General features: G+C 47.2%; 4 non-coding genes and 1 pseudogene across 4 annotated transcripts; 3 read left to right on the top strand and 2 right to left on the bottom strand.

The window, feature by feature from the left end:
• Positions 1 to 3,601: 3,601 nt before the first annotated feature.
• Trnaq-cug lies at positions 3,602 to 3,673 on the bottom strand. Its single transcript has one exon. It is a non-coding gene; the product is annotated as a tRNA-Gln (tRNA).
• A 3,238-nt stretch (positions 3,674 to 6,911) lies between these two features.
• Positions 6,912 to 6,985, top strand: Trnan-guu. Its single transcript has one exon. It is a non-coding gene; the product is annotated as a tRNA-Asn (tRNA).
• A 4,200-nt stretch (positions 6,986 to 11,185) lies between these two features.
• On the top strand, positions 11,186 to 11,257 carry Trnae-uuc. The gene has a single exon. It is a non-coding gene; the product is annotated as a tRNA-Glu (tRNA).
• A 1,343-nt stretch (positions 11,258 to 12,600) lies between these two features.
• LOC110320847 lies at positions 12,601 to 13,807 on the bottom strand (annotated as a pseudogene).
• A 1,019-nt stretch (positions 13,808 to 14,826) lies between these two features.
• Positions 14,827 to 14,898, top strand: Trnah-gug. Its single transcript has one exon. It is a non-coding gene; the product is annotated as a tRNA-His (tRNA).
• Positions 14,899 to 15,526: the final 628 nt, after the last annotated feature.

Consider the following 15,526-nt stretch of genomic DNA (forward strand, 5'->3'; position numbering starts at 1 on the left):
GAGGAACTAGAGTATTGCATTATTCATGAGAAGGTTAGCTAGAGCAGAACTCCCTAATTAGAACTATGGCTTGGGCTGAGTGAAAGCCCTTGTCTGGGGAGCATAAGGCTTCTAAGAATATAGCTGACCTTAGATAGAGCTGACTTTGTATCTCAGTTGTTATATTGCCTAGTTCCTGCTAGTCTTTATGTATGCATTCCTCTGTTTTGTGTTAAGAGTCATTAAACATCTGGTAACCTTAATGTGCCTTGGCTGATGTGTCACCTAACTTCTCTATTTTCTTCTGTATTAAAAATCTGATGCTCACTTTGAGAAATTACAATCAGGTATAGCACTCTCTCTGGTGTCTGTGTCTGTTTGTCATCCTGCCGACTTCTTGCCCACCTGATTACCGAAATCCTGGTTCCCCGTGGGTGGAAGGACCACCTGAGTCCAGTCTGTGGCAGACTCTCAGTTCACAGGTATAACACGACCCTGCTCACCCACTACTTTGGACCATGAGCTGAGAACAAAATGGGGACAGGCTATCAAGAACCAGATGTGCCTGCTCTGTCCCTATTGGATCTCCACCTCCCTCAATCTCTCTGCCCTCTTTGGCTTCACTGCTCTGTTCCTCCTTCCTCTGACTGAACCCAACAGCTGTGGGTGCCATGGCATCCCGTCTCCCCACCACACCCGCCCTTTCTATCCACCCTCATCCTCTTTCTTCCTATCATTTCCTTCTGGCTCTATCCGCTTCCCAACATTACCGCTGCTATCCTGTATGGATCCCTGTTCTCTGTACATACATATCCACATTTTTTTCCTCTATGCATCTGTGACTCTTTGGGGATTTTCCTCTCGGCCTCACATCTGCTATCTACATTGGGCTTTCTCTTCCTCAATTACCAGCCTCAGCTTGGTCAGTGGTCCTGAGTGTTTGGGAGCAGTGGGATAATGACTCAGAATCTGGGACGGATGCAAGCTGACAGCTCTGTGTACTGTTCAAGAGAGCTCTCAGCTTGAGACAGCTCTCTCTTGCAGACCAAAGTCCAGTGTTTTATTTTGCATATGCAACTCCCTTAGGAATTGCATATGAATTCAATCATTTAGTCCGGGTTCCCTTTGACTATCTCACAAATCAGCATTTTATAACACTCAGGGAAACTCAGCCAGGGATGCTCCCTTTTCTGTATTCCTGTCTCCAGAGGGAAGGATGCTCTTCCCTTCCAGATCTTACTGAGGGCCTCTGCTGTGAATTTCTACTCACCCCACATAGAAAATTATCTCAGGGAACAGAGAACAAACCAAAGCAGGGAAACCATCTAGGCCATAGGCTAACCAGTAAATTTTGCTAGGGTTACTTACAAAAGCAGGAACAACTCAAGACCCCTGCATCAATCACCAAAGCCCTTCATAGCATGGACAGCAGTTCACAAACGCTGGAAGCCTGGAGTGCACTGCACAAGCTGCAGGCAGCTCAACAGGTAGACGGCGTGCTTCCCGAGCTTGGGTGTGTGTGCTTGTGGAGGGAGGGCCCTAGGGAATCTGGTCAGTTTCTGGGACTTCCTGAGTTGTTTACTTGAGCTTCCATGCAAGATACAATGTTTCACTTCATCTCCCTTTTAAAAAGCATCCTGTGTCTGAACTTCCCCTTAGAACAGCTGTTGTTTACTTCCCCTTTAAATCTGTCTCTTGGAGTACCTCCACTATGGAAGGTTTTACTCTCCTAGGAATATGAGGGTCTCCTAGGGATATGGCACCTGCTTCTGGGGAGAAAGGTAGGGGAGGAGTGAGTGTCCTTCCAGCTTCTGTGTAACATGATTAATGTACCAAGGTGCCGTGTTTAGGGCCAGTGTGTCCCAAACCCATCACACCGAAGATGCAAACCCCAGAATCTAAAACAGTGATACAAGTGTTTGCCAAGGTTAAGTTCAAATGCTTACATCTATACAAAGGAATGTGAGTTTGTATACACTATATACTTTTTCTCTCAAGTTTGTCTGAAATGCCAAATCTTTTAAGTTCAGACTCCGTTTTAGAGAACCTGACCTAAGTTTGAGAGCAGGTAAACTAACAGGCTGGTACCTAGCATGAGTTTCCAAGTTGTCCCCCAACAAAAACTGAGCCAAGCTCCAGTCTCTAGGGTAATCCCCAACAAGACCAGCCTTTCCAGATTATATCCTCAACAAGACCAGCGTCTCTCGGTTATTCCCCCAACAGCCCTGCACCCCACCCTTGCCTAACAACCACCAATGCAGAGGGAAGCAGGAGTTTATGATATGACTCCCTGCGCCAGCCTATTGTGTTAAAGGCCGCAGTAGCTTTCCAACGAGATGCTTGCACACGTACTCCCTGCTTGCTGCTTACTATAAAACCTTGACCCGATAGACATTCCCCCCGGAAAAAAAAAAAAAATCCTGTGTGCATTGGAGGGGCGGGGGTTACCTAGCTTGCATAGAATAGTTGTGTTGGGCTTGCGAGATGGCTCAGAGCACTGACTGCTCTTCCGAAGATCCCGAGTTTAAATCCCAGCAACCACATGGTGGCTCACAACCACCCATAATGAGATCGGACACCCTCTTCTGGTGCATCTGAAGACAGCTACAGTGCACTTATGTATAATAATAAATAAATGTTTGGGTCTGAGAGAACCAAGTTGACTGGAGCGAGCAGAGGTCCTAAAAATTCAATTCCCAACAACCACATAAAGGCCCACAACCATTTGTTCAGCTACAGTGAAACCATATACATAAAATAAATAAATAAATCTTAAATAATAATAATAATAATAATAAAAGACCCTGCTGTGAATTGCATCAGATTGGCTCCTGTCTGTTTTTTGGGGATCACTAACATGGTCCCTTGGCACAATATTTCCATTGTTTATTATGAAAACCGTAGTCCTTTGAACATTTCGATGTGTCCCCTAAGAAATACCATTATCCATGAATGCGGTCAGCATAACTTGCTTTTCCTTGGTTCTCTCATTCTCCAAACAAGGCTCTGAGGATGGCCTGCAGAGGGACCTTGGAGCTTGTGGGTCCCCTCCCTAGGCCATGCCAGGGAAGCATCAAGGAGTCTACTCCTCAGAGACCTCTGGCCCTCTCTCTCCCTGAGCCTAGACCAAAGCCTTTGCTGCAGGATGAAGATGGGCTCTAGCCTCGAGGCTTCCAAGCCGCAGGCAGGCTTCTGTATGGGCGTTCCAGAGGATGCTCGGCCACAGTTCTCCCAGCATTACCTGAAAACAATCAGCAAACCAAGATCCAGGACAAAATCAGACCGACTGCAGAAAGGCTCCAGCCTGCACAGCTGGAGACCCACTACCCAGGCACTAAAGGGCGAATGTTCAGTTGTGCTGGAGCCAGCGACCAAGGGATTCTGTGAGCAGGGGTCCTATAGGTGGCCTACGATGAGGAGCCGCAGGCTGGGTCGCTCTAGTGTGCTGTGTGGACAACTTCTCCTTCTCTGGTCTCTGCTCCCTGCTTTTAAAAAGAAAAAAAAATGTGCACTGGAGTTCACTCACAGGTCACGTCACACTCCTCTCTATGTGCAATGGACCAGCTTACCACAAGGGATCTTTCCTTCACTTTTAAATGAAAGAAAACTGGCTTGCCACCAAAGGTCCCACCGAGATTTGAACTCAGATTGCTGGATTCAGAGTCCAGAGTGCTCACCATTACACCATGGAACCCACATGATACTACCTAGCTTAACATTTCCTCATCTGTTTATGGAAGTTTTTTACCACCCCAATTTTCTTACAGACTGGCTTATTACATTTCATCTTCACCTTTAAGTCCACACAACTCAGAGTTGAGAAAGAGTTGTTCTGCCCCATCATCTGTCTCAGATACCACTCCTTCCTGTACTCATGTTAAATTTCTCCAATAAATGGTTTTAGTGGTCTTGTCTCACCCTTCGCCTTTCCTTCACCACCCAGGAATACAAAGAGCAGCAATGACCCACCACCACTTCCTGTAATATATAAAAGCAGGTCAACAATGGAGAGGGAGTTGGGATATGGGGGAACCTTCATATTTTTCTTCATATATATGGGAGGCAGAGGCAGAGGCAGGCAGATTTCTGAGTTTGAGGCCAGCCTGGTCTACAAAGTCAGTTCCAGGACAGCCAGGGCTACACAGAGAAACCCTGACTCAAAAAAACAAAAGCAAAAACAAAAACAAAAAACAACAGGGCTAGATAGCCGGCTCAGCCGTTAAGAGCGCTGGCTGCTCTTCCAGAGGTCCTGAGTTCAGTTCCCAGCAACCACATGGTGGCTCACAACCATCTGTAATGAGATCAGATGACCTCTTCTAGTGTGTGTCTGAGGACAGCTACAGAATACTCACATGCATTAAAGAAATAAAACAAAAACACACACACACAAAGAAAAAAACAAAAAAGACTACCGACCCAAATGGCCAAACTAATTAAAGCAAGCTTTTTTATTCCTATATATGGGCTTCCTCCTCCTAAGGTGTGCTTCAAGAGGTGTGCTTCCTCACTGGACATGAGGAAGACAGGGTTTTTATAGTTCAAGGGTAGGGGGTTTCCAAATGGAGAATTTGGCAGGAAAAAAATGAGTTACAGAAGTGGAACACAACAAGGTAGTCATAACAACAGGTAATCATAACAAACTTGCGAAACAAAGGTACGATTGCAGCATGGCTATTAACTTTTTGAAACAAAGGTACGGTTGCTGTTTCCTGGAACAGGCAGTCCAGAGCCATGAGTAGTTACGGTTACAGGTGGGGCATCGCCGAGTCCTTGAGAAGCAGAGATTTAACCATGAACAGGAATAAACCTAGCCTTGTTTTTAACTATAAGATGACTTGTAAGCCCAAGAAAGAGGCAGGCCAGCTTTTCGGAAGACTATATTGTATGTGTTAAATACATCACATGTCAGACTAGAAAGGCATATTATTTTTTTACTTATTTTAAATAGTCACCTAGCAATAACCACTTAAAAAAATTGATACTGAACCTCTGATCTCAGCACTCAGGAGGAAGACATGCAGATGTCTGTGCGTTCCAGGTCAGTCAGCGCTACATGATCAGCTCAAAATAAAATAAATTTAAAATTGAATAGTAGAGTATTCGCCCATATTTTGAAAAAAACATTTTCAATAACACTACAAACATTCACTGGCAGATATCATGCAGGAAGAAGTGCAGTGGGCAAGCGAGCTTCCCAGAGATGGTCCACAGTAATGCACAGCTGTGACGAGTGGACCTCCCAGAGGGGGTGAGGGTAGGGGTGGGGTTCGTCTCTGGATTGCTTCTTGCTGCTGCTGTCTTTTCATGTTTGTCATTGCTGCACTCCTCCTGTAGCTCGTGTGGTGTGAATGGCTGTGGAGAGACCCTCACCGCCTGTAGTCTGCTGTGACTGCTGCATGAGAGACAGCCCACTCCATTGGGCAACTTTCCTACAGATCGCTATGAAGAACAACTTTCATGAAATAGTAGTGTTTAGAAGAACTAATGGTTTTACAAAATGCCCAAGTTGATTTAAGTTGTTTTAGGGTTAGGGGCGTTGATTAGGAAGGTTAAGGAGATGGTTTAGGTGGTTTTGCCAGGAAGATATAATAAAGTTAGAATTAAGAGTAGAACATGCCCCCTCCTTTGAAGAATAGAGAGGACTGCATAGGTGAGAAAGGGAGCACCGGGAGCGTTCATGCATTGCAAGCACAGAATTGAACTTGGGAAAGAAAAATGGGCATGAGACAGGTTAGTGATCAAGGAAAACATTCACTCTAGGGTAGGTTCTGAGTTCCCTGATCTTGGGTAAGGATGTGCTCACAGGTGTGTGTCATGAAAAGGTAGGGCATGAAGGCAAAGTAAGTGATCCTATTATAGGTATAAGAATAAATACAGGAATAGAAACTAGATGATTAGCCAGTTTAGCTAAATAAGGTTTGAAAGAATAAGACATATAATAAATGATTTATTTCTTGGTAAATACAAACTGTTGTCAGCTAGCATATGGAAAACCTAGCTAGCTACTATAGACTTGGCTTGCTTAAACTTTGTTGATCAATGACAAAAGAATTATTGGTTTGGGTTAGAATGATGTGTGGAAAGAAAGATGGGATATGTTAAGTGTGGGGTTTCAAAAAAAGAACATTTAGAGAATTTTTGTATTAGGTGATATAAAAAGTCTTAAGAGAAGAAAATAAAGTTGTTGGACCCTTTCTTCATCAACCAACTCTGTGTGTGCGTTCTTCCTTTTCTCCAGTCCCAGAGAATTAAGTTTTGCTCCCTTAGAGAAAAAAACTCTGCTGAGTGATTAGCTGCAAACTCCTCGAATCCTCTTCAGAACCTGATTTGTCGAAGATGGCCTCCGGCAATTCACCTCTGGAACAAATAACTGTGTAAACTGCTTCGAAAGAACAAAAACCTGCACACTCGCGGGTCTCCGCTAGTCTCAGCTCCCAAAAGGGTGGCTCCCACCTTGTCCTCCTCTCCCTCTTCCCAATTGTCTTCCCTTTCCACCGAATGCCTTTCCTACACTCACCTCCCAGGTCCAAACCGGGACCGCTCGGTGGCTCCAGCACACACCTGGGATGACCAGTCCCTCGTCAGTACCCACTTAGGGTCTGCGAAGGACCGTACCCTAAAGCGTACTAGGTTTCCTTATCGTAGTCCTTCTGGGCGCCCAGACTGTGCCCTCGCCAGAGTGGAGCCCCTGGTGGCCCCCGGTCCCCAAGTGGCAGCGGGATCTCAGCATCGGAAGGCGCCATCGGCACGCGCGCGGTTCATTACGGTCGCGGTCGTGGGAGCCCGGGAACCCGGTGCGGGACGTGCGGTCTGATGACTCCAGTTCAGCTTCCAGCGTCTGCCCCTCAGTTAGCACCGCGACCTACCTCCAGGACTGAATGCTCCCGGGGAGCCCTCACTCACCATTCAGCCAGCCTACCAACCCCTCTAACGTCTCTGTGGCGCAATCGGTTAGCGCGTTCGGCTGTTAACCGAAAGGTTGGTGGTTCGAGCCCACCCAGGGACGAGCATTTTAATCTCCCCTTGCTATTCCTACCTCATGATACTGAAACCATTCCAATACCCTTTCCCCTTCTCTTAAGGTCAAGGTCAACAGGGAATAGCTCCCCTCACCTACCTAAAGCCTACAGAAGTATCCTGGTGCAGGAGGGCACACAAGTAGTAGTGATGCTACCGCTGTTTTACTTAATTTAGTTTTTCAGACAAGGCCTGGAATAACCCAGGCTGGTCAGGAATTTGAGGCGAGAAACATCACACCTGGCAGTGGTGACCTAGTCTGAACCAGTTGTTCCCCAGAATCTCCAGATACACATTTAGGGTGCTTTTCTTTGGCTTAAGACACTTGTAAGGTGAAAGTTGAGGATTCTAGACTCAAAAGGGAAGTCCACCTCGCCTGCTGCCACTGCTTTGCGCTAGTACCATCCCCCATACCAGACTACTGGGGTTGATCTTTGCACCCAGTAGGATAGCAAGAGTGGAGAACTTTGTGGTTTGTTTTGTGAGTGCTAAAATTAAAGGCATGCACCACCATATATTATATATAATTTAACAATATATATATATATATATATATATATATATATATATATATATATATATAATTTATAAGGTGTTCTGCTTTGTTTGATATAGCCCTGGATATCTTGGAACTCACTATGTAGACAGTCTGATCTCTAACTCTAACTGGAGATCTTGCCTCCTGTCCAGAAGGCTGGGACAAAAGGCATGGGACACCACACCTGGCTAAGATTTTATTTTTGTGTATGTGCAGTTCTGAAAGAGGCCAGAAGAGGGTGTCAAATCTCCCTGAACTGGAGTTACAGACAACTGAACTGCCTGGAGTGGTTGTTAGTAAGGAACGTTCAGTAAGAGCAGGAAGTGCTCTGAACTGCTGAGCCCTTTTACCAACACTTACTCTAAATATATTTCTTCTTCTCCTTTCTCTTCTTCCTTTTCTTCCTGCTTCTCCTTCTGTCCTGGAACTCCCTCTGTAGACCAGGCCTCAAACTCACAGAGATCCACCTACCTCAGTTTCCTAAGTGCTAGGATTAAAGACATGCTCCACCACTGCCTCACTACGCTGAATTTCTTAAGACCTCAAATACAGCGAGGTTCCTTCCCCCTACTCCACACGCCCTCCCTTCCCACCCTGTCATTTCCCCAGATAATCGTTTTTTAAGTGAGCATGACTGACTGCAGTGGAAGCAAGCATATCCTTGTTGCCTCCTGTAGGTGTTTATTTTGATGGTGAGATGGGTATAATACCACTGTCACACAATGGCGTTTATATCATGTTCTAACTGGGCCCATTCTGCAAAAGAATCTTCTCTAGGGGTGGTGCCCAGTTCTGCTCCTGTATTCCGTGTTCCTTTCTTGGTTACTTGTGTTTGAAACAAGCTGTCTCGGATGTTTAAACTCGGGGAGGAGGGGTCACAGTGCACAGGCACACAGACCTATGTTGAGTATTTCGAATGGAAACTTAAGGCACTTCTGAGCCCTCCGATAGCTAATTGTGTTCTGTGATGACCTGGTCACTCAGATCAAAGAGCACTGTTTAAGGAGGTTGTTAGGACCAACTCCTTATGCTTATGTCCTGATTCTGTGAGCCCCGCTTATTTGCCTGCCAACCCCCACATTTGGAAACTCCCTACCCCTAACCTCTAAGAAACCTATCTTCCCCATGTCCAGGGCTGATTTCTTGAGCCCTGTCTTACAGGGAGGGAGACAGCCAGTGTGCATGAATTAAAAAAAAAAAAAAAAAAAAAAAAAAAGCTTGCTCCAATTTGGCCATTTGAGTCGGTGATCTTTCTCCTCTCGGAGATCCTTTGTGGGATTAATACTGTGCAAAACATCAAGGCATGATTGGATATTATTCATAAGCCAGTGGGAGGGGGGAACAAGCCAACATGGTGGGAATCCCTGTGGGCCCAAGACTACAGCTATTTATGATTGGCCGCCGACCTGGACGACAGGATCCGGGCCAAGAGTCTCACTGCTAGAAGCGCCCATCCTTGGAAAAGCTCCAGGACTCCGATGTCCGCAGTTCCCACCGTGTCCCCCAGGATGGCGAAGCCCGGATGGCGAAGCCCAGATGGCCACCCGCCAGAGGTCCGCGATCATAGGTGGCCTCAGTGACCCTGGGTTCGGACGTCTCGGCTCCTGGCTCCTGCGGCGGTGGGAACGGAAAGAGCAGCGGGGAAGGGGCTGCGCTCCGGTATGGCTCCTTCGTTCTTGGTAAAACTGCAGCTGTTGTTTCAGGAGGAGGAAGGCCAGTCCCTTCTGGGCGGGTTTCTCCAGTGTCTGTACAGGGTCCGTCGGAGCCACTGTCTCCTGGACTGGGTAGATCGTTCTGCCTCTGGTGTGGGGCAACGGGCTACGCGCAGACAGCCTGGTTTCCAGCCAAGGTTAGATCTTGAACTCCGGGTGGTGATAATTCACCTACATGGGGTGGAAGGAGTTATCTTATGTCTTCTGGAACCTGGCTTCTGAGGAAGTTACCTCCCCCACAGCCCCCACAGGAGAGGCGTGACTATCAGCCTCGTAGGAAAAGCATCAAGCCTTCACACATGCAAATAAGGTTTTCCCCAAACTCTCAGTCCAAGCCAATGAGAGGTACCTGCTGTCAAACCCTGAATCACCCCCAGAACTGTATATAAATCCACCATGCAGGGAATTAAAGGTACACGAGAACTATCCCTTCGTCTGAGTCTTTTGTTCCAAGAGCTGTGTGTAACACTTGGGAAGAGACCTTCTCTCTCGAAGAGCCACCCGAGGTCCCACCGCACTCCTCACAGGGTGGTAGGCTTTTCAGCGGCCCAGCCTGACCCGACTCAGTTCAGAGCAGCTGGGAGTTACCAAGCGACTTGGAAGGCTTCCCTTCGCTAGAACCTTCCCACCCGGCCTGGACAGAGATCTCGTGGAAAACCTCTGGTACCCAGGCCCACACTCTGGTGCACTCTTCCACTGGTGCACTTTGCTGCTATAGAAGAACCTGGACACACAATGGCACCTGGTGGGTCCGCAGGCAGCCAGTGTTTCACTGGATACAACACAAGACTTTCCCGAGGAATCCACCAGGGGCCCCGTCAGCCAGTTTTCCTCCCAACCCTTAGCATTTTTTCCGTATAAACCAGCGCTTTAGGCTGGACCTTGTCCGCAATACCAGTTACAGTTGCTCAAAAACAGATTTCTGCCCCACGCCTTGAATCACAAAATTGTTTTTTTGTTTGTTTGTTTTTGTTTTTTTTTACAAAATTGTTAAAAAAACAATTGAAGATGCACGCATTTAATCACAACACTATAGGGGGCTGGGGAGTGGAGGGAGGCGGAGCTTGGTGAATTGGAGGCTAGCCTGATCTACAAGGCAAGTTCCAGACAGGACTACATAATGAGACCGGTCTCAAAAACAGAACATAACAATTTTCTGAAAGAGACAAAGAAAGGAAGATGGAAGAGACTGGAGGAGAGGAGACTGGTAAGGGGACCTGAGGGTTAAGAAGCACAGTGGTAAGTCGCCCTTAAGAATAAGTAAGTGGCCTTCCCCACCTCCAGCAACCTGCTCCTCGTTGGGATCCACTTGGCTTCCCGCTGTGAGTGGCTGTGAGTGGGATGGAGACCAAGATTCAGCGGCAGGAGCACTTCCCTCGGCGTTAGATCCAGAAACCCGTAACTTCTATTTCTGCCTAAATCGCTCTAGGCAGACAGATGTCCAAAAACCAAGAGGTTCTTCCCTCCTGTAGCCCATTCGCCTTGATTTCACCCTGAGCGCAGCGGAGGGACGGGCAGGTTGGAGCCAACGCAGTGAGAAAAACGATCCCAGTCTGTACCTGGAGCTCTTAGGATGAGTGTCTTTTGTAGTGGTGGAGGTGGAAAGGAAGGAAAAGGCGCCCCTTTCCAGGTTCCGCTCACCCTACGCTGAGTCAAACCGACAGTTTCCCCCCCCCCGCCCCTCACCCCCAAGGCTAGGAGGAACAGATGTTCCACCCAGGCGCGCATGGTGCGAAGGCTGGAGTGGAATGAATTCCAGATGCGCTTTCCTGTCTGTTGCTTTCTGAGGCAGAACATTACCCGGACAGAAAATGGAAGAGACCGTGGTGGTCTTGAATAGGAGGCGTGGGTTCAATGCCTGGCCTAGCCAACTTAGAACACTAATAGGCTTTACTCTTAGGAGTTTCCTTTAAGTGGTCAATGAATGAGCTGAGCTGTATCCCTGGTGGTCTAGTGGCTAGGATTCGGCGCTTTCACCGCCGCGGCCCGGGTTCGATTCCCGGTCAGGGAACATATGTGTACTTTTACCGGTCCTAAGGACTGTCTAGGAGCAGTGTCTTCTGCTGAGCCTGCTCTCCTTTCTACTGTTCTCACCTCCGGAATCTATGCTTCACCTTCAGAGTTTTAAACTAAGGTAGTGAGGAATTGGGACAAAGAGACTTGGGGAATGGAAGAAAGGTGAGAGATCAGTTCCCACTGTTCATGCTAAAAAAAGAAAAGGAAAACAGACATTTGGAAACATAAGATAATTGCTATACCATTTCTGGGCTTAATATTTAATATTCTTTTTTTTTTTTTTTTTTTTTTTGTTTGTTTGTTTGTTTGAGACAGGGTTTCTCTGTGTAGCCCTGGCTGTCCTGGAACTCACTTTGTGGACCAGGCTGGCCACGAACTCAGAAATCTGCCTGCTTCTGCCTCCCAAGTGCTGGGATCAAAGACCCGTGCCACCACACCTGGCTAATATTATTCTTAATACTTTTCATTAACTCCTAATTTGGTGTTTCCCCAACTTTCCTGCTAAACCTCCTTCCATTTTATGGATTTGCCCCATCATTGAAGACTAATCCCACACATAAGATCCATTACTTGGGCTGAAGTCGCTCCTTTCCAGGGCAAGGCTTTATCCTCCTCCTGCACAGCCCAGGCCCGGCTTGTCCAGCAAGGCTATCTTAGACAGGGTTTTTGGAAAGGGTTTACTGGGCTTACCCTTCCCTGTAGTAATCTGTCACTGATGGAAATCAGGACAGGAACTCAAGCAGTGCAGGAACCTGGAGGCAGGACCTGACACAGAGGCCATGGAGGGCTGCTGCTTACTGACTTGCTCCCCTGGACTTGTTCTGCTTGCTTTCTTACAGAACCCAGGACCAGAAGCCCAGGTGTGGCCCCACCCTTATTGGGCTGAGCTCTCCTCCATCAAGTGCTAATTAAGAAAATGCCCGCCGGGTGTGGTGGCGTATGCCTTTAATCCCGGCACTCCGGAGGCAGAGGCAGGCAGATTCCTGAGTTCGAGGCCAGCCTGGTCTACAAAGTGAGTTCCAGGACAGCCAGGGCTATACAGAGAAACCCTGTCTCGAAACAGCAACAACAACAAAAACAACAATAACAACAAAAACAAAAAAGAAAATGCCCTATCAGCATGCCTACCGCCCGATCTTATGGAGGCATTTTCTTTTTCTTTCTTTCCTTCTTTCTTTCTTTCTTTCTTTCTTTCTTTCTTTCTTTCTTTCTTTCTTTCTCTCTTTCTTTCTACACGAAAGGACAATATTTATTTAAACAGAGATCTAATGAAGTAACCATGGAAGCATCAGAGTGCATCCAGAGGAAAAAAGGGAGGAAGGACCAAATGTGACTCAGTCAATGGCACTCCCACACTTTTACTGTTAGATCTACGTTGCCAGTAACCACATAGGGTGCCGTCTTATGGAAATCCAAGGAGGTAACAAAAGGTTCATGCACACTGAGGATCTTCATGCAACGCTTGTTCTTGTAATCCCATACACAGAGGGGCTTGTCATCAGCACAACTCAAAATAAACTTCTCCCAAGAACGGAACAGAACTCCACGTACTCAGTTATCATGACCCACAAGAGTCATAAGGCACATGCCAGAACTGACATCCCACATCTTAATAGTTTTGTCTCTGGAACAAAGAAGGGTCCAGGTTTGCCACTTCTTTTTAGTCTCAGATCCTGTTGGTTCAGAGAGTATGAACTTTCTGGAGCCCGGGAAATGCATCCCACCACATGTTCTTGTTCTCAGAGCTCAGCCTTGCGTTCCTTTGTTGCTACAACCCACACATGCACACATGGAACAGCTAGCTATCAGACTGCCATCCTGATTTGGCCGCAGCCTCCGTACCCATTCTCTGTATCCTGTAGATGTCTTCACACAGTAGCCAGTTTGCACTTCCCACATTTTTATAGTTTTATCCCTTGAGGCAGACACTGTATGATCTCCATTAGGCATGATGGCTACTGAAGAGACACTGTGGTCGTGGCCATGCATGGTTCTGATGCACTCAAAACCCTGAAAATCCCATAATTTAACTATCATATCTGCAGAACAGGAAGCCAGAAACTTGCCACTGTGGTCAAAGGAAATGTCCTGTACAGAGTGTGTATGGCCCTTGAGAGTTCACTCAAAATCTCCAGTCTCATAATCCAACAACTTAATTGTAGCATCGTCTAAAAGCAGAGACCATAACACTGAACACAGGATGGATAATGACTCCAGTAACTGGACTCCTATGACCAGTCAATGCGTATTTCTCAGGTGGACGGCGAATCTGAATCCATTCTTTTGGGTCTCGTTTCTGACCAAGAGGACGACCCAACATAAATTCTTTTGCTTGATTTAGTTTTGATTCTAATTCCAATAATATATATATATATCAGATGTCCATTTTCCCCAAAAGACCAGCATACTTCTTATGTAATTCCTCATTCATATCTAGTTCACCTTCCTTTGTAAAAATGGAATACGCCTCTTCATAGCCATTTGAACAAAGATAATCTGCTACAGCTCGATTTAGTTCATGTCGTTGTCTCTGGGACAGCAACATTTTGTCTGTAATGTCAGCAAGCTTATTTGATATAGTGGTATGTCCCTCTAGAAAAATCAAAAGTTGTGATCCCTGGATTTGAACTAAATATGCCACTATGTGGCTTCCACAGAGGGAAAAGTTATAATATTTTCAAGTGAATCCAATCAGCAACCAGTCAACAAGTAAGGTTCATTCCACCGGAGAGCTGTACCACTGTTTCCGCAGGGCCTCTTCTGTCCTTCACACCCATCCACCAGAGGTGTACCGGGAGGGAGAGGAAAGGAAGAAGGGAGGGAGGGAGAGGGAGGATGGAGCGCTGGGCTCCGCCCGGGTCCCGGGAAGTGGGAGGGGAGAGCCGCGGGCGGGCGGGCTCCTCAGCCGCTCCGGGGCTCGAGTCCTAGCCCAGCGTTCGCGCGTCCTCTCGCTTGTGCCTGAGCGCTCCCCTGGAGGCATTTTCTTAAAAGAGGTTCCCTTCTTTCTGATGACTTTAGTTTGTGTCACACTTTTGGTTTAGTGGTTGCTGCTGCTTCCTCCTTCCTCTTCCCTCCTCCTCTTTCTTGACTGGGTCTAAAGTATCCTAGGCTCCCTGGCACTCACATCGTAACTGAGGATGACCTCCAGCTCCTGATTTTATTGCCTCTTACAGTCCAAGAGCTGAAATTACAGGCGTGTGCCACTCTACCTCGCTCTGCATTGGAGTATTGAGTCAACCTGAACTCTACATTGATTTCACAGGTAGCAGTAATTGCCCTCACCGTCCAGCTAAGGCACAGGCGCGTGCACTCGGCGCCGCTCCCAACACTGCGGGGACCAATCATTTCTGCGGGAAGACAGGAGGATCTGAAGCCTCGGGAGCCGGCAGAGACCGCTCCACGGTTGGCCTGCGCTCCGCTGGGGCGGGCAGCTCAGTCTCAACGTCGGCGCCCAGCGAGAAGACGCCGAGGGCAACGCAGGACCCAGCAGAACTGGATTGAGGCTCAGCCAATAGTGCCAGCACCGAGCAAGCGCGCAGCTACTTACTATCCGGCACGTGGCTCGCCGTGATCGTATAGTGGTTAGTACTCTGCGTTGTGGCCGCAGCAACCTCGGTTCGAATCCGAGTCACGGCAGTGTTGTACATCTGTCTGGGTACCTTTTGCCAGGATCTCATCTCGCTGTACTTTACCGCCTCTCAACAGGCTGTTTCCAGGCATCCCCTAACACAAAAGCTTTTAATTCCAGCACGCAGGAAATAGAGACAGGAGGATCTCTGTGAGTTCAAGTACTGATCTAGTTCCAGGACAGCCAGGGCTGCACCGAGAAACAAATCAAACCCGACAAAATCATGTTAGTTTGATTCTTTTGAAATCTGTGTTGGGACTGGAGAGATGGCTCAGCCGTTAAGATCACTGATTGTTCTTCCAGAGGCAATTCCCCGCACCCACATGGTGGCTCGCAACCATCTGTAATGGGATCTGATGCCCTCTTCTGGTGTGTCTGAAGACAGCTACAGTGTACTCATAAACATGAAATAAAATTTTAAAAAATCTGTTAGTGTGCTTACAACTCCATTTGATACTTTTCAGTTTTGCCTCTGTGTGTGTGTGTGTGTGTACTTACACACTGTGTATCCATCCAAAGTTCCAGGGCATATTAAGTACTTGTTTCACCTTTGAGAGGTAGAGCCACCCATGATTTGGGTCTTGATCATTTTTACTACATTGTTTGAACGAACAGGTGAAGTGTTTGTGCTATTCG

The sequence above is a fragment of the Mus pahari genome, chromosome 4 (genome assembly GCF_900095145.1).
Source record: "Mus pahari chromosome 4, PAHARI_EIJ_v1.1, whole genome shotgun sequence".
NCBI classification, from domain to species: domain Eukaryota; kingdom Metazoa; phylum Chordata; class Mammalia; order Rodentia; family Muridae; genus Mus; species Mus pahari.